The sequence below is a fragment of the Neomonachus schauinslandi genome, chromosome X (assembly GCF_002201575.2).
Source record: "Neomonachus schauinslandi chromosome X, ASM220157v2, whole genome shotgun sequence".
In the NCBI taxonomy this organism is placed as follows: domain Eukaryota; kingdom Metazoa; phylum Chordata; class Mammalia; order Carnivora; family Phocidae; genus Neomonachus; species Neomonachus schauinslandi.
Window position 1 is genome coordinate 8503741 of NC_058419.1, and position 19002 is coordinate 8522742.

The 19002-nt window shown below is 38.3% G+C and overlaps 1 non-coding gene across 1 annotated transcript; it reads left to right on the plus strand.

The window, feature by feature from the left end:
• Nucleotides 1-8232: 8232 nt before the first annotated feature.
• Nucleotides 8233-8422, plus strand: LOC123323557. The gene has a single exon (XR_006539488.1). It is a non-coding gene; the product is annotated as a U2 spliceosomal RNA (small nuclear RNA).
• Nucleotides 8423-19002: the final 10580 nt, after the last annotated feature.

Below are 19002 nucleotides of genomic sequence, written 5' to 3' on the forward strand. Positions count from 1 at the left end.
TGAAGAATCCCAGAAGAATGCCACTTGATAATTTTCTCATGAGATCTGCTGGGGGAACAGTAATCATTCAACTTCCTGCCCTTTTTCAAGATGGCCCAGTCATTCTCCCAGGCTGAGAACATTACCCTAGATGGAAGCTTGGTGCCAAGCTGTCCTCCAGAATGTTTTATGTAAGCCTCATGGTAACTATCAATCAAAAGCCTAGAGTAGATACACAAAAGATAAAGAGAAGAGAATGAAAGCAGATCACTATGGAAAATCATCAATTCACAAAGGAAGACAGTAAGAGAGAAAGAAAGGAACAACAGAACTACAAAATAGCCGGAAAACAATAAGATGGCATTAGTAAGTCCTTATCTATCAATAATTACCTTAAATGTAAATGGATTTAATTCTCTAATCTAAAGGCATTGAGTGGTTGAATTGATTAAAAAACAAGACCCAACTATATGCTGCCTCCAAGAGACTCCCTTAAACTTTAGAGACACACATAAGTTCAAAGTGAAGGGATAGAAAAAGTTATTCCATGCAAATGGAAACAAAAAGAGAGCAGTGGTAGCTTAACTTACAATCAGACAAAATAAACTTTAACTTAAAAGCTGTAATAAGACGCAAAGGTTATTATATAATGATAAAGGGGTCAATTCATCAGAAGAATATAACAATTGTAAATATATATATGCACCTAATGTTGGAATATCTAAATATATTAAGTAAATACTAACAGATCTGAAGGGAGAAATAGACAACAATACAATAATAGTAAGTGACTTTGATAACCCACTTTCAACAATAGATCATTTAGACAGAAAATCAGTAAGGAGACATTGGACTTGAACTATAGTTATTTATTTATTTTTAAAGAGTTGTTTTGCTTTTAAGATTGTATTTATTTATTTATTTGAGAGAGAGGGAAAGAGCACAGAGGGAGAGTGAGAGGGACAAGCAGAGGGAGAGGGATAAGCAGACTCCGATCCCAGGACCATGAAATCATGACCTAACCTGAAATCAGGAGTCAGACACTAACCAAGTGAGCCACTCAGGGGCCCTGACTTGAACTATATTTTAGACCAAATGGGACGAATAGACATATATAAAACATTTCATCCCACAGCAACAGTATACACATTCTTCTCAAGCGGACAAAGAACATTCTCCAGACTAGATCATATGTTAGGTCACAAAACAAGCCTTAGCATATTTAAGAACATTAAAATTATAAAGTATCTTTGCTGAACACAGTGATACAAAACTAGAAATCAATAACAAGAGGAAATTTGGGAAATTGAAAAGCATTTAGGAACTAAATAACACACTCCTGAACAATCAATGAGTTAGGGAAATTTATAAGTTTTTTAAATCGGGGGTGCCTGGCTGGTTCAGTCACTAGAGCATGCAACTCTTGATCTCAGGGTCATGAGTTCAAGCCCCACATTGGGTATGGAGCCTACTTAAAATTTAAACAAAATTCAAAAAAAATTTTTTTTAATTCAAAAAAAGGAACTTAAGTGAAAATGGAAACAACAGAACAAAATGTCTGGGATGCTGCAAAATCGGTTCTTAGAGGGAATTTTATAGTGATAAATGCATATATTAGGAATATAGGAAGATCTCAAATAATCTAACTTTACAACTCCAAGAACTAGAAAAAGAAGAACAAATTAAGTCCTAATTAGCAGAATGAAGGAAATAACAAAGGTCAAAGCAGAAATTAATGAAGTAAAACCATAGAAACATTAGGAAAGATCATCAAACTCAGAAGGCTGGTTTTTTGAAATAGTAAACGAAATTGACAAACTTTTAGATCAACTAAGAAAAAAAATATTCAAATACAATCAGAAATGAAAAAGAAGGCATTACATTTGATACCACAAAAACACAAAGGATCATAAGAGACTAGTAGAACAATTATAGGGCAACAAATTGGGTAACCTAGAATAAATGGATAAATTCCTAGAAATATACAACCTACCAAGACTGAATCATGAAGATGTGGAAAATGTGAACAGACCTTCAACTAAGGACATTGAAGCAGTAATCAAAAACTTACCAACAAACAAAAGCCCAGAACCAAATGGTTTTGCTGAAGAGTTCTAGCAAACATTTAAACAAAAATTAACACTGATCCTTCTCAAACTCTTTGAAAAAATTGAGGAGAGGAGAACACCCAAACTCATTTTATAAGACCAGTATTACTTTTATACCAAAGCCAGATGAAGATACTACAAAAAAAGAAAACCAGAGGCCAATATCCTTGAAGAATATAGATGCAGAAACTCTCAACAAAATACTAACAAAGTGAATTAAGCAACACATTAAAAGGATCATACACCAAGATCAAGTGGGATTTATCCCTGGGATTCAAGGATGGTTCAACATATGGACATCAATAAATGTGATGCATCACATTAATACAAAGAAACATAAAAGCAACATGATCATTTCAATAGATGCTGAAAAAGCATTTGACAAAATTCAACAACCTTTTATGTAAAAACTCTCAACAAAATTAAACAACCTTTATGTAAAAACTCTCAACAAATTGGGTAAAGAAGGAAAATACTTCAAGATGGTAAATGTTTTATATGACAAACCCACAGCTATCATCATACTCAAGGATGAAAGGTTGAAGGCTTTTCCTGTAAGATAAAGATCAAGAAAGGGTGCTCACTCACCACTCCTATTCAATATCGTATGGGAAGTACTAACCAAAGCCCTTAGTCAAGAAAACAAAATAAAAGGTAAATAAATAAGAAAGGAAGAAAATTGTCTTTTTGCAGATGATATTTTCTTACATATAGAAAATCCCAAAGACTCCACCAAAAAAATCTGTTAGAATAAACAAATTTAGTAAAGTTGTAGGATACAAAATTGACATACAGATATCAGTTGTGTTTCCATATAGTAACAATGAAATATCTGAAAATAGATGGAAAAAAAAAACAATCACATTTACATTAGCATCAAAAACAATAAAATACTTAGGAATTTAAATTTAACCAAGGGGTTGAAAGATCTGTATAATGAAAACTGTAAGACTTTGATGAGAGTAATTGAAGGAGATAGAAATAAATGCAAATATACCCCATGTTCATGGATTGGAAGCTTTAATATTAGCCATCTGTAGATTCAGTGCAATCCCTACCAAATTTCCAGTGGCATTTTTCACTGAAATAGAAAAGAACAATTCTAAAATTTGTATGGGACCACGAACACCCAAATAGACAAAGCCAGCTTGAAAAAGAACAAAGCTAGAGGCATCACACTTCCTGATTCCAAACTATAGTATAAAGCTCTAGTAATCAAAATGGTATGGTACTGACATAAAAGTAGACTCACGGACAAATGGAACAGAATTCAGTGCCCATAAATAAACCCACACATAGATAGCTAATATTTCACAAGGGAGCCAAGAATACTCAATGGAGAAAAGATAGTTTCTTCAATAAATGGTTCTGGGGAAACTGGATAATCACATGCAAAAGAATGAAATTAGACCCCTGACACTATTTACAAATATTAGCTTAAAATGGATAAAAACTTAAATGTAAGACCTGAAACCATAAAACTTCTAGAAGAAAGCTTACGAGAAAATCTCTTTGATGTTGGTCATGGCAATGATTTTTTGGATATGACACCAAAAGCACAAAGAACGAAAACAAAATCAATAACTGGGACTACATCAAACTAAAAAGCTTCTGCACAGCAAAAGAAGCAGTCAATAAAATGAAAAGATAACCATTTATCTGATAATGGGTTAATATCCAAAATATATGAGGAACTCATACAACTCATATCAAAAAACAAATAGTCCAATTAAAAAATGAGCAGAGGACCTGAATAGACATTTTCCCAAAGAAGACGTACAAATAGCCAACATGTACACAAAAAGATGCTCAACATCATTAATCATCAGGAAAATGTAATTCAAAACTACAGTGAGCTATCACCTCACACCTGTTAAGATGGCTATTATTAATTTTTTAAAAAAGAAGATAATAAGTGTTGTCAAGGATGTGGAGAAAAGGGAATCCCTGTGCACTATTTGTGGGAATGTCAGTTGGCATAACCCTTATGGGAAATAATATTGGAATTACTCAGGGGCGCCTGGGTGGCTCAGTCATTAAGCATCTGCCTTCGGCTCAGGTCATGATCCCAGGGTCCTGGGATCGAGCCCCGCGTCGGGCTCCCTGCTCAGCCGGAAGCCTGCTTCTCCCTCTCCCAATCCCCCTGGTTGTGTTCCCTCTCTCTCTCTGTCAAATAAATAAAATCTTTAAAAAAATTAAAAAAAAATTACTCAAAAATTAAAAATATAACTACCATATGATCCAGCAATCCCACTTCTGGGTATACATCTTGAAGAAAATGAAATCAGGATCTCCAGGAGATATCTGTGCTCCATGTTCATCGCAGCAGTATTCACAACAGCCAAGACGTGGAAACAACCTAAGTGTCTGTCAATGGATAAAGAAAATGTGGTGTATACACACACACACACACACACACACACACACACACACACACCTACATACAATGGAACATTCAGCCATGAGAAAGAAGAAAATCCTGCATTTGCTATAACATGGATGAACATTGAGGGTATTATGCTAAGTGAAATAAGTCAGAGAAAGACAGATACTGTATGATCTCACTTATGTGTGAAATCTGAAAAGGCCAAACTTCTAAATGGAGAGTAGAATGGTGGTGCCTAGGAACTGGAGGGGGGTGAAATGGATAGGTGTAGGCAAGAGGTACAAACTTCCAGTTATAATAGGAATAAGTTCTTAAGCTCTAATGTAGAACATCGTGGCTATAGTTAATAATATTGTATATTTGAAAGTTGCTAAAAGATTAGATCTTTAATGTTATTACAAAAAAGTAATAGTAATTATGAGGTGATGTAGGTGTTTACTAACACTTTTATGGTAACTATTTTACAGTATGTATGTGTATCATGTCATCATGTTGTACACCTTAAACTTACGCAGTTACATGTTAATTACATCTAAATAAAGCTGGAAAGACATATAAAATAATAAAAGTGACTTAGAGTGAAAAAGTTTTGGAAATAGATGGTGGTGATTGTTGCATAGAATTGTGAGTGCAGTGTGGGCTTCTCTGGAAGCCCGACAACATGGAGGTAGCACCACTGTCTCTGATGCTTATGCCCTGCTATCTTGCTGGTGACTGCGGTCAGGGCAATCTGGAGGAGGGTCTGAAAGAGAGGGCACCACTGTCTCTCACTGACTTTAGTAAGGTTATGTTCTTTATCATGGAGGTGAACTAACGAAGTCTCTAAGGGGTCTTTAGGCTGCTGGGTGAAGTGATTCTTAAGGAAGATATTTTTTTTTTCCAACTGTGACACATGGCATTTATTGGCACCAGGGACCTACTTCAAATTAACAGTAGTAATTGGGCACAAGTCAGCTTCTGGGGCATCTGACGATCTCTTGTCCCATTGCCAGAGGATCTTAAGCAGTAGCTAGGGAACTGTTTCCCCAGCTTGTTTAGAGTCCCGCTGTTGAATTGCTAATTTGACCCATCCACTGGTGAGCTCATCCATCTAAAGAGAAGGACCTCCTCAAAAGCAAAAAGCTTCTGTAAACAATCCACTAGCTCTTCCCAAGACCAAGGACTTTACTGTCTTGCAAACAATTCTGTAGTACTCCTTAAGAGTGTCCCATGGGACCCTAAGTCATTTTTCTCTTTCAGAATGGCATTGTCCTCAATTGACCATCATGATCACTAGAACAATTTGTCAGCTTGCCCAGTGTTGAGGTTGTCATTGGTCAACTGGGACAACATGCCAAACTGAAAGTAACAATCAGGAGAGAAAAAAAGGTGCCAGCTTCTAAGTGTTTCATTTTTCCCCACAGAGTGGCACTGAACAAGAATTAGATGACATTAAGTGCAAATAGGGGAGATTATCTCATTGCTGAGGACCCCTGAACAAAAGGTACCTTCCTTTCAATAGATATAGGTTGTTGGGGCACCTGGCTGGCTCAGTGGAGTGTGCAAGTCTTGATGTCAGGGTTGTGGGTTCGAGCCCCACGTTGGGTGTAGAAATTACTTAAAAATAAAATCTTTAAGGGGCGCCTGGGTGGCTCAGTCGTTAAGCGTCTGCCTTTGGTTCAGGTCATGATCCCAGGGTCCTGGGATCGAGCCCCGCATCGGGCTCCCTGCTCGGCGGGAAGCCTGCTTCTCCCTCTCCCACTCCTCCTGCTTGTGTTTCCTCTCTCGCTGTCTCTCTATCTGTCAGATAAATAAATAAAAATCTTAAAAAAAATAAAATCTTTAAAAAGATAGATGCAGGTTGCTGGTGGCAAGGAGGGGGGGAAGGCAGGAGTGGAAGAGTGCTAAGTCAGAGAAGGGAAAAGTGCATCACTCGAGGTCATCAATAAGGACGTCTCACTGGAGGCACCTGGGAATGCAGATATGTATATGAGCATGGCTGGAGCAGGAGGTCCTGCGTCCTTGACTGCAACTCCCTCCAGTAACTTGCAGGGTACTGTTAAATAATAAAAACTCAACGAAGTTAATTAGAAGGATCTAATTTGCATTATTAATTGACTCATGAATCAGCTAACATCCCATCTAGCAAATAGAGGGGAGGTCCAAAGGGCTGCAGAAAAGGAAAGGCTTTTAAAGGTAGAGGGAGTGGTATAAAGGAAATTATTAGCAAAGAATCCATTGTTTTAGGTAAGGTCTCCCTCCTAAAGGGAACAGAAGAGGGTTATCAGTAAATTTCCTAGTGCTGACCAGGAAATTCCCATGTTGACTGGTTAAAGGTTACATTTCGGGAGGGGGTTGAAACTATAGTTTAGGTATTAAGCTTGGTTTACTACTTAGGGCCTTAACCTAAGTGATACCATTTGGGGCCTGTGATTTTCTTTTTAACAGCACTGATCATGTACAGTGTGGTATAGGAAGTGCAGCTTTCTCCCATGAGGCCTGCCAGGTAAAGCTTTGTAATTTCCTGTGGTCAGGCCTGAAAGATCACACATGGGATCTGGGCCTGGATCTGGACTCCTCAAGCCTAATGAATAGGAGTAATTTATTCTTATTCAGTATATTCTCTCTGAAACTTTCAGGTGATATTGGTAGGGATTGGGTATTATAATTTGATTTGCCATTTAGCCTTGTCTACAGATGACTCTGAAATTCACAGGTTATCTTACACGGCACATAGCTACATGAATTAATAGGAGTTGTTTTACCATTAATCTTAGGTTCTCCTAGTAGTGACTGAAATTTAATTATCATCCTTATTGCTTTTGATTTGTGGCATGCTAGGGAATATATCTATCCACTGGTCAAGTTTTGTTGGAAATAACTCCAAGAGATTGTCAGTTCTCCTCTTGTGTACTAGGAGCTTGTTGTATTCAAAATTGCTTGATATTAGTGTATGTCAATGGAAGCTTTGGCATTTGTTTTGTTATAGGGTAATATTATAATACTGTTTGTTATATTAAGATTTGATGTCAAGTCACTTCTTTAAAAAAAAAGATTTTATTTTTAAGTAATCTCTACACTGAACCTGGGGCTCAAATTTATAACCTAGAGATCAAGAGTTGCATGCTCCACTGACTGAGCCAGCCAGGCACCCCTGGAGTCACTTTTAAAAGGGGAAACTAAAAGAGAGGGAGACCATTTCTCTTTATTTTTTAGAATTTTTTCTTGCTTTTCATATACCAGTGAGTATAAATACAAAATATTCCTGCATGTGGTAAAATAATATGCTGTGTAAATATTCTACTTTTGGTACACATGACTTATCCTTACACATATTCCATTTCCAGGAGAGATCCAGGTTTTGGCAGTATATCGCCATCTATTTTTTTTTTTATTTAATAAGCCCTCATTTATTGAATCCTAGAATTACAGAGCTGGATGAAACCCGAGAGTATGTTTTAACATACTCAGGCCTGTGATTGAACTCTATATCTACCACACTTGTATGGTTTGGGGCTGGTTACCTAACCTGTAACTCATTGTCCTTGTCTATAAAGTCAAAGCATCATACTAGCCCTGTTTACTCTCCAGTATTATAAGTAGGTTTCTACATAATAAAAACAATTTGAAAAAGAAAACCACATAATAAAAATTAGGTGTAATTTCAATGTATATCAAATCATCACATTGTACACTTTAAATATTGCATAATTTTTGTCAAATATACCTCAATAAAGCTGAAAAATAAGTGTAATTTACTTTAAAGATAAGGACTATTTAATCACTTCTAGGCCTTTTGGCTAAGATCAAGTGTGGTATCTGTTCTTTTCAGTTTAATATCTGATATGTCCTCTATCCGAGGACAATATATTAAATGGATTTTTGGAGCAGGGAGATAGAATAGAGCTTGGTCCATCCACTCCACACATCGACCTGGTATTGCAGTACTTCCAGGAATGGTGCACCCCCTCAGGGGAAATAACCAAGTTTCTAAAATCAGTCTGAGTTGTGGGTACATAGTGCACTTCTGTGTGGGCTGAAGCGCATCTGCTTTGCACTGGACCCTTTCCGTGGGAGTAATAAAGTTGAAGGGGAGCTTCTCATTAAAAAAAAAAAAAGATAAGGAATGTTTAATTAGTTTACCCAAGGTCACGCTGTAGTCCTGCGGCAGAGCAAGAACTAAAATCCAGATTCCTTGATTCCCACTGTGACAGTGTTAGTAACACATCGTTGGGGTTTCTTGTTTGTAAAGAAATCTCAGAAAAGAGCTAGATCTTTGGGTAATGTTTTTTTTAAAAACTGTTGTGGGAACCTTACATATATGGTCTTTATCAGAGGTGGAAGTGGGACCCTCTGGGGGATCACACAGAAGGTGAGAAGAATTTTCAGAGATAAAAGTCTAAAGAAAGAATAGATTATGCCAATTACAACTTAAGGGTCATTAATTTTGAATGCAAGATATTTGAGGAGAAGTAAATCATTCAAATAAAAATGTTTAAATGCAAGTTTGTATGACCTAGGCCAATTTGACTATTCACCAGTTCGCAAGTCCTTTTTTTTTTAAAGATTTATTTATTTGAGAGAGAGAGAGAGAATATCTCAAGCAGACTCTGCATTGAGCGCCAAGCCCAACATGGGGCTTAATCTCATGTCCCTGAGATCATGACCTGGGCCGAAACCAAGAGTCAGACACTCAACTGACTGAGCCACCCAGGCGCCCCAGTTCACAGGTTCTTTTAGTAAATATTTAGGTAGCCTCTAGTATTTTGAGAGAATGAAGGTTATACATTTCTCCTTACCATACTCCCCTCCTGTCAAGCCTCCTTAACAAGTGACATATTACAAGGAAAAGAAATCCTTGACAAAATTCTGACAACTGCACAAACTTCTGTAAACAAGCAGGCCTAGAGACAGCCACATAACCTAAGTATGTAGCTCAGAGTAAGCCCATTTCTGCCTTTAGGCACTCTGCTTTCTCCTTGCATGGTGGCTATCACTCACTGGTGGATGCAGTAGTACTCACATGGCAAGAGTAGCTGTCTTTATAGTCAGTCAGGAAATACAGAATCAATAGCTCAGCTAGAGAAGGCTTAGTTGCCAGGGGTCGAGGTGGTCAATTAAAACAACAAGCCAGAATGAAAGTAACAATTAGCCTTTATTCACTTACTGTGATAGTGTAAGCAAGAGGCCAGAGAGTGCCACGTATTAGTTTTCTAGGGCTGCTGTAATATAGTATCACATACTGGGTGGTTTGAACAACAGAAATTTATTGTCTCCCAGTTCCAGAGGCCAGAAGTCCAAGAGCAAGTGGTCAGCAGGGTTGGTTCCTTCTGAGGGCCGTGAGGGAAAGATTTGTTTCATGCCTCTTTCTTCTTGTGGTTTCACTGAAATCTTTGGTGTTATTTGGCTTGTACACATATCAAACTAATCAATGCATTCATCCTCACATGGCATTCATCCTCACATGGCATTCTTCCTGTGTGTGTGTCTGTGTCCAAATTTCCACTTTTTACAAAGACATCAGTCGCATTGGAATAAGGGCCACCCTACTCACCTCATTTTAACTTGATTACCTCTTTAAAGACCCTATCTCCAAATAAGGTCTCATTCTCAGGTACTGAGGGAGAGGACTTCAACATACGAGTTTTTGGGGAATAAAATTCAGTCCATAACATGCCAGCTTCCCTAGTCTTTCAGTTTTCCCCATGGAACAACGCTGAGTGAAGATCAGATGTATCAGCACAGACAGGAGGAATAATATCACTAGTGAGGGAGGCCTGAACAAAAGGCTCCTGCCTTCAATCAACTCAAAAGGCTTAGGAGAGGGATGCCTGTGTGGCTCAGTCGGTTAAGCATCTGCTTTCAGCTCAAGTCATGATCTCAGGGTCCTGGGACTGAGCCCCATGTCAGGCTCCCTGCTGAGTGGGGAGTCAGCTTCTTCCTTTCCCTCTGCCCCTCCCCTTTCCACCCCTGCTGTGCGAGGGCCTGTGTGCATGCGCTCGCACTCTCGCTCTCTCTCTCAAATAACTAACTAAATAAATAAATCTTTTCAAAAAAGGCTTAGGAGAGGTAGAAGGGAAAGTCTAGTAGTGGAAAAGGCCTGAGTACTGAGTCAGATTGAAGAAAAATGTGGTCTTAGCAGTGGTGTCTGAGAGAGGCTTCAACCAGGGGCCACTGATACAGAGGCCCTCCAGTAAAGGCACTTAGTCTGGGAATGCAGATATGCGTAAGAGCATGAGCTGCCAGGAGGCCTGAGTCCTTGATGGTAACTCCCTCCAGACTGTACAACAAGTCTCGTATGGGGAAGGCAGCTTTTCCCCATGAGGTCTGCTAGGTAAAGTTTTTCTTTTTTTTAAGGTAAAGCTTTTTAAATTGCATATGGTTGGGCATGAAGGATCACACATAGGATTTTGGACTGGAGTCTGACTCTTCACTGTGAACTCCATCACATGGAGAGTCAAAAGACTATCAGTGTCTAGACTTGAGACACTGCTCTGAAGTTATTAGATAGCCAGGTTCTTAGAACTAGGTATTTACAGACCAAGGATAAAAATAATATCCAACCTCAGTTATCACAAACGTGCTCTTTGTAACAGGTTCAGTGTGAACTAACTAATATTTATTCGAAATCACAAGTTGCATAGCTTTGCCTCAATTTAAAAAAAATTTTTTCGACAGTTGCTTTTGTGAGAATGTTTTGACTTGCTGAAAATTCCGTGTAATTTTTTCTGTTAAATGTCCCATATTTTAAATTTGTTTTGCCATCTTCTTGTGATTTAGGTCATTGCTCTATCCTTCATAATTAAACTCAAATTGAATATCCTTACCAGCATGAGAACACAAGTGATGCTGTGTATTTTATATTATGTTACCTGAGTGTGCTATTAGTCATGCTGAGATTGGCTACATGATAAAAGCCTGATTCCTCCATTGCTTCTCTACTTATGGCTAGAAAGCAATCCGTGTGGTGTTACCTGGCACAACACAACTGTCCAATCTCCTAATATCCATTCCCTTAGTATCACTTGAAAACCCTTGCCCATAATCTCATTAGGGATTGTATATGGTGATATTCCAATATTAGCTGGTTGTTTTCTGCAAAATGAAATGTTTCCCCATCAATTCGGGTTCTTTGGTGTGTTAGTTTTCTATTGCTGTGTGACAAATTACCACACACTTAGTGGTTTAAAACAACACACATTTATTAGCTCACATTTATATAGCTCAGAAATCCAAGTGGGCTCAACTGGGTTCTCTGCTTATAAGGCTGAAGTCACAGTGTTGAATGAGGTGTGCTCTTATATGGAAGCTCTAGAGAAGAATTTGCTTCCAAGGTCATTTGAGTTGGCAGAATCTAGTTCCTTGCAGTTATAGTCCGAAGTCCCATTTTTCTTGCTAGCTGCCAGCTGGAGGCCAACTCTCTACTCCTAGATGTTCCCTGTATCAAGTCATTCTCATAATTAAAATCTCTCTGACTTCCTCTTCTGACAATATCCAGAGAAAACTTTGTTTCTAAAAAGTTTGCATGCTTAGACAAATGGGAATAATCTCTTTGTCATATAAGGTAACATAATCATGGGAGTGATACCTCATCATATTTACAGGTTCCACCCATTGGGGGTCATTCTTAGAATTCTATCTAGCAAACTTGGTTATCTCAGAACACAGTTTTCACTGGAAAAGCCCCATAAATGTTCAGTCCTTCCTTACCTTTAATTACCTCTCAAATAGCATTTGACCATAACTTACTAAGCATGTGTCTCTATGTCTCCAATCAGTTTTGATTCCTTTGGGTCATTTTACAATACCTAGCATGCTAATTCCGTAAAGTTACCCATCATTTCAGTTATCTGTTGATGTGTAAAGCAACAACTATTTATTATTTCTCATGATTCTGTAGGTTGACTAGGCAGTTCTTCTGCTCTATATAGTATCAGCTGGGGTCTCTTGGTCTCTCATTCAACTGTTTTTAGCTGGTGGTTGGGCTAAACTTAGAAGAGCCAAGATTTCTTTCATATATCTGGAACCATGGTATTGATAATTATCTGGAGTTCCTTCATTTTTCCTCCATGTGGCCTCTCTCTCCATAAGGTATCTCATCTCCCAGGTTTTTTCACATGCCTCTCTCTCGTGATAGCAAGATTAAACAGTGTTTTCCTAAAATTCATGTCCATCTGGAACCTGTGACTATGACCTTATTTGGAGCTAGGATCTTTGGCAGATGTAATCAAGTTAAGATGAGCTCATACTTGATTAGGGTGGGCCCTGAATCAAATTACTGGTGTCCTTAGAAAGAGAAAAAGACACAGAGACACCCAGAGGAGAATACCATGTGAAGACAGAGATTGGACTGGTGCAGCTATAAGACAAGGAATTCCAGTGATTGCAGGGAGCTAAGAAGCTAGAAAGAGGCAAGCAAAGGGGCGCCTGGGTGGCTCAGTCGGTTAAGCATCTGACTCTTGATTTCCACTTAGGTCATGATCTCAGGTCTTGAGATCGAGTCCTGCATTGGGCTCCATGCTCAGCATGGAGTTTGCTTGGAATTCTCTCTTCCTTCTCTCTCTGCTCCTCCCCATGACCCCCCACTGCTTGCATACTCACACATACTCTCTCTCAAATAAATAAATAAAATCTTTTTTTAAAATTTATTTTTATTTTTTTATTATGTTAGTCACCATACAGTACATCATTAGTTTTTGATGTAGTGTTCCATGGTTCACTGTTTGGGTATGACAGTGCTCCATGCAATACATGCTCCCCTTAATACCCATCACTGGGCTAACCCATCCCCCACCCCCCTCCCCTCTGAAACCCTCAGTTTGTTTCCCGTAGTCCATAGTTTCTCATGGTTCTTCTCCCCCTCTGATTTCCATCCCCTTCATTTTTCCCTTCCTTCCCCTAATGTCCTCCATGCTATTCCTTATGTTCCACATATTTAAAAAAAGCAAGAGGCAAGAAAGAATTCTTCCCTAGAGCTTTCAGAGAGAGCATGGCCCTATTGACACCTTGTTTCTGTGAGAGAATAAATTTCTGTTTTAGGTCAACCAGTTTGTGGTACTTTGTTACAGCAACCCTGGAAACTAACACATCTCCCATTAACCGAAGCAAGTTGCCTGACCAAGACCAGAATCAATGTGGGAAAACGCTAGAAAATGGTAGGAGTACCAAGAGGTGTGGTTGATAGGAGACCACCAATGTAACAGTCTACCAGTTTGCCATCTTTCTCCTTGTGATTCATATCCTTCCTGCAAGGCATCTCATCCCATCAAGGTCTTGGGCTTAGGTCTGAGCCTGGAATCTTTTTATCTAAATCTCATCCAGGTGCAGATGAAGTTCCTTGATTGCATATTCTCAAATCTAGAGACCTGTAAATTCAAACAAGTAACCTTCCCTCCACACACCGAACATACAGTGTCAAGACAAGATCATAATAATCATAATAGACACTGTCTTCCCCATAAGGGATAGAATGGGAGGCAGAAAATACTAAACATTTACTGGCTCATAGAAGTTCTGAAATCTAGCTGGTCAATTGGTACCAGTTCCTCTTGCTCGGGAGGCAGGGAATTTTTTAACAGCTATCAAATAAAAAACATATCTGGACTTAGATAAGAGGAGGTTATATTTGAAACAATTATTACAAGGGGGGAAGGGGACTATTGCGAGAAGGCTTTGACCATGAGATCTGCAAATGTCTAAGGGGTCAGGCAGAGAAGGACTGTTATTTTATAGGAAGGAATAAAAAGGTCTAGAAAGAACCAGGTGCAGGGAAGCAGATGAATGTGAGTGGGGCATGATCAGACAGTAGATCAGAGAATGTTTTACACTAAGGTCAGCCTATTCTCAGAAGGGGCTGTTAAGGTTGTATGCTGGCTCAGACTGTGGGTGGACCAACATTCAAGGTCCTGGGGAAAGGAGTGAATCTTTTTTTTTTTTTTTTAAAGATTTTATTTATTTATTTGAGAGAGAGAGAATGAGAGAGAGCACATGAGAGGGGGGAGGGTCGGAGGGAGAAGCAGACTCCCTGCAGAGCAGGAAGCCCGATGTGGGACTCGATCCAGGGACTCCAGGATCATGACCTGAGCCGAAGGCAGTCGCTTAACCAACTGAGCCACCCAGGCGCCCAAAGGAGTGAATCTTAACGAAAGTTTGGTTAACACACATTTTGTCCCTCTTGATCACTAGACAGAACAGTTCAATGAATTGCTTATGAGGTAAAGAATGGGAACTTGCTGTGTTTCTGTGTGGCCTTGTCCTAGGTACATAAGGGGGGCATTTGTAATCACAGGGCTCAGGTAGATTTCAATATTGTCACAGTCTATAACACCCAAGAAATATTCCCACTATGCCAGGAAATCATTGTTTCTGGGAATAACAGTTATATTTTATTTCTTCCTTTATTTGTCTATCGTTTTTGGTATAAGCCCCCTTTAACAGTGGAAGATGTCTTAATTCCTGCTGTTATTTTCTCTAATACATCCCTGTGTAAGGTTCTGTTTCTGCCAGGATATTCCTGTGACATTCCACACCTTAGGTTGTATTTTGAATATTTCAGTTTTATCATTTATTAAGTGGTAAGTTAGCCATAGCCAAATCTTGATATTCTTTTGCTGTGTCCATCCAGTTAACCCTAGGGCTATCTCTCTCCATCCATAGAGTTGTGTTGACCTTAGAAGTACTTTCAATGACTAATATTCATTTCAGGGTTAATCCCTAGACACTACACCTTCCATGAAACTCTTATTATAGAACTTTACAGTACACTGAGTAAAACTGCCCTAAATCAGATAATATCTGTGTTTGTCAGTATAGGTTCCCATCAGTTTATAATTTTATATTGTGCTGGAAACAACTAATTTAACATACCAGCTTGAAATAGACCATATTCTGACAGGCAGAGTCTGTTTAATAAAGTCAGCATAAGTGGATAGACAGTATATGAAAGGGGGGAGTCCTGGATTTGTTATATATTACCTCACAGGAGACTTGGGTGTGTACTGGGTCTCAAACACATTATTGTCCTGTTATTTTTGTTTAAAATCACAATAAACATCCACAAGATACTGATTAGTGTCAAGATCAACTTGGTCATTGTATCACTTGGAGCTGGATAAAGAAAAAGAAAAAGTATCATGTCTTGAAAGGACACCTGTCTATAGTAAAGTTGTATAACTGGGTATCTTAACTACAGAAAAATATATGTATGTTTATTAATGAGTAGTTTGACTGACTAGGAAGTGACCTTCTTGTCTCCCCCTCCCTGAAAGGGTGTTTTCCATGAACTAACCTAGTTTTCTTGCAGGTGAATAGAGAGGTAGACTTCAGGTTTGATACTTCTTGCTACATTGGGGGCTGGTTTCCATATCCACATTGGGCGCTATAAAATGGCGGCAGCTCACTCTGATCTTAAAATATCCTTGCTACAAATGGCATTATATAAATTGAGAGTAATTCTTCTTCTCCAAATAGGTCTGCAACCAAGAATAAAATGTTACTATGTATAGTAACTACCAGCTGATCTATTATTGGTGGTGTACTGAAAACAAATAATTTGACATATTAGCTTATGAATAAATGGGTAGGCCTCTGGTTTTTATTCTACTATAGGCATAATCTTTACCATTATTCAAGAGGAACCGATCAACAGATCCATTATATGTGCCTGGTTCAAATTATCATAAGTGCTTTGCAATGATCACATCTTAAAATGGGGATAAAATGGACCTATACAATTAGAATGATACCAAAACTTTTTAATTAATCATCTGGGGACTCAGGTGTTCATATCTTTTTTTTTAATATACTAAGGATGAAAAGCCTCAATTTTCTGGCCCATGCCTACTCAAGTTTTTGTATGGACTGGTACAGGTAAGTGTATTTTCTAGGAAGACTTTTCAGTAAAATATCATCAAATCAACGTAAAGGAGATGGCCCTATTTCCCTTATATTAATCTGCTGGTATCAGTTATGAAATACCACCACCTGATACATTTAGTGCCCTAGTCCCTGGAATCTTCCAGTGACTCATGTTTATTAGCAGTATATGAACACATATTATTTATTTTATTCTTCAGTAGCTTTATTGAGATATAATTTACACTCCATAAAATTCATCCATTTTAAGTATACAATTCATTGGCTTTCAGTAAATTTACAGACCTGTATAGCCATCACCATAAGCCAGTTTTAGAATATTTATATTACTCTAAAAGATTCCTCATGCCCATTTGTAGTCACTCCCTGCCCCACATACCCCCTTCTACCCCACAGCCCTAGATAACCACTAATCTACTTTCTGTCTCTATGGATTTGTCTATTCTGGACATTTCATACAAATGTAACAATATAACATGTGGCCTTTTGTGATTGGCTTCTTTACTTAGCATAACGTTTTCAAGGTTCTTCCATAATGTAACATGTATCAGGACTTATTACTTTTTATTGCTGAATAATACTCCATTGTCTGGACATACTGCATTTTATTTATTCATTCATCAGGTGATAGACATTGGGTTGTCTCTACTTTTTAGCTATTATAAATAATGCTGCTATGAACAATTTTGTAGAAGTTCTTATGTTGACATATGTTTTTGTGAGTTTTTTTGATATATGTTTTTATTAAGTATTTCAAATGTTGGAAAGTCCACATGTTTGGCCATCTGTATTATGTACATATCTTGGGAATCACTGGCTTTATAACATTTGAGACTCACCCCCGATTAATAAAATTATTGAATGATACTTGGTGATTTATATAAATCATTAACTGGGTTCCTGTTTTCAGGGACCATAGCTGTAGCCATGAGTATGACAGCTTTTTGAGTTCTGTGAGTCCTTGCAAATTATTGATCCTGAGGGTGGTCTTGAGGGAACCCCTGAAATAGGGTTCAAGTATTATTTCCCAATACCTCATTTAATTAGCTCATATAAATGAATCAGGATTTTTTAAAAACAGCATAATTTAGAGAATAAGGAAGTGTCCTCCAACAATCCATTTTTAATACTTGAGACTACTGTTTTGAGGACTTGGCAAACAATATTGCTTTGAAAATGTATAAAACTAATTACTGATGACACATGAGATCGTATAACCATCAGTTTATTTAGGTGAAGCATTGATGAGCAACCAGGCCAATACCCCTACAAAATCAGAGATGGCTCTGGTTGGTCTGGTGCTAATGCTGTGCATCTCAGCCATCACTGCACATTAGAATCACTTGGGAAGCTTTTTAAACTAATGATGTCCAAGCCCCACATCCAGAGATTCTGATTTAATTGTTGCAGGGTTATAGACTGGGGATTAGTGTTTTTACAGGGGTTTGTAATGTGCAGTGAAAATTGAGAACCACTGTAAAGAGAGATACATCATACCCAATGCAATCTGCATCCCTATGAATGGGTTAATTGTAGTATTATAGAACCACTCCCAGTAATGCATCATCCTGAGGAAAATTCACATCCTGTCATATTGGCTTAGTACAAGATATCTTTAATATTACTGGGAACCTTCACTTTTCATTGTAATAGTTGGGGGCTATCATTTGACTTTGTGGAAATTAAGCTCATTTTTTTCCCCATTCTTTAGCTACTTCTGATAGGGATCTATCTCCCTTGACCTTGTTCTGGGAATCGTTACTGTGGCAGCATTGTTTCTGAGCATCTCTCCAGAGCTGTAGTGCTCCCCATTTTGATGTAGTCTCTCATTTGATTCCCTAACATGGTGCACTAATATTTTTTGCTTATTTCCCATTAATACTGGGACAGTTGCTTTTATAATCATCTTTTTATTTTTTATTTTTATTTTTTTTAAAGATTTTATTTATTTATTCATGAGAGACAGAGACAGAGAGAGAGAGAGAAGCAGAGGGAGAAACAGGCTCCCAAGGAGCAGGGAGCCCGATGCGGGACTCGATCCCAGGACCCTGGGATCATGACCTGAGCCGAAGGCAGACGCTTAACCATCTGAGCCGCCCAGGCGCCCTATAATCATCTTTTTAAAGAGATCATGTCATCTTTACCCTATTCCAACTGAAGTCAAATAGAATGGGATTTGAAAACTCCATTGTGTATCCATGTTATTTGCATGTTCCCACAATATTTTTGTCATAAAGTGTTTCCTGATCCGAGTAAAAAGTTTCACAGGCCCATATTTTTTTTTTTTTTTTTTTTTTTTGCAGTTTCTCCGAAACTTTTATTTTGGCTCAGCTAGTCATCGTGAAGGAACAAATAAAATTCCAAATTCCAAATGCAAGTAAACAGTAGTAAAACCAAACTGTATACTGGTGCCTTTTTAGAAGTCTTCTTGTCAATCTGCCAGTGTTGCCCAGAAACCAGTCCTCTGGGTGCTCTCCCTTGAGAGTTATTCTTAAATCTCTTAGTGTACCTGTAGGACAGGTGATCCTAATTCTCTTTGATGCACTCCACTCACTTAAAAGGGCAATGGCTACAGATGCAGATACCTTGTGAGCCCACATTTTTAACACATCTATGAAAGGATCAGATGCCAGACATTCCGTTGTCTCAACTGTGCTCTTTAAAATTTTAAAGGCC